Consider the following 663-nt stretch of genomic DNA (forward strand, 5'->3'; position numbering starts at 1 on the left):
GGGGGAGTTGCTGTTAGGAAGTACTTTTGTTGCACACCCGGATATGGTGCTGCCTGCGTTGACCCTGATACAAAGTGCCCCACCAACGCCGAGATCAACATCCAAGCCGTCGCCGCCCACCTGCCCGAAGATGCAAGGGGGGGGGGAATTAAGTCACCCCCGAAAAGACGGCCTAGCCATTTTTTCGGGGCTCAAAAAAAAATAAGACCCGGCCTTATTATATGAGAAACACGGTATTTACTAAACACAGGTATCAGCAAGTTATGGACTTTGTGATGAAAATATCTACAATCGTAATGACCCTTCTGTTTATTCAAAAGCAAGTATTGTCTTAAAAGACTCTGTAAAAATGTGGAGTCCAGAAAAAGGCTGCCAAGTAAGAGTGATCACTGGTGCGTATAAAAATATCATTTTAATCATTTAAGTAAACATTGCTATTATTAGGCATCTAGACTACTGTTACGTTCTAATTTCTCATGATTGAACTATGTGGGCTATTTAAATTATTTTCCAACAAATTTACTATGTTTAATAATTAAAGCTTATTAGAAAAACAAAAGATATTTAATTTGTAATGAAATATTTAGTAATATCCTTTTAGAAGCATATTGGATGAATAAGAATCTGTATGTCCAATTGAATTCAAAACACCAGTGCACACTG

Source organism: Notechis scutatus, chromosome 5, assembly GCF_049901735.1.
Source record: "Notechis scutatus isolate UNSWTSFEM ecotype Mainland chromosome 5, rNotScu1.2, whole genome shotgun sequence".
Taxonomy (NCBI): Eukaryota; Metazoa; Chordata; class Lepidosauria; order Squamata; family Elapidae; genus Notechis; species Notechis scutatus.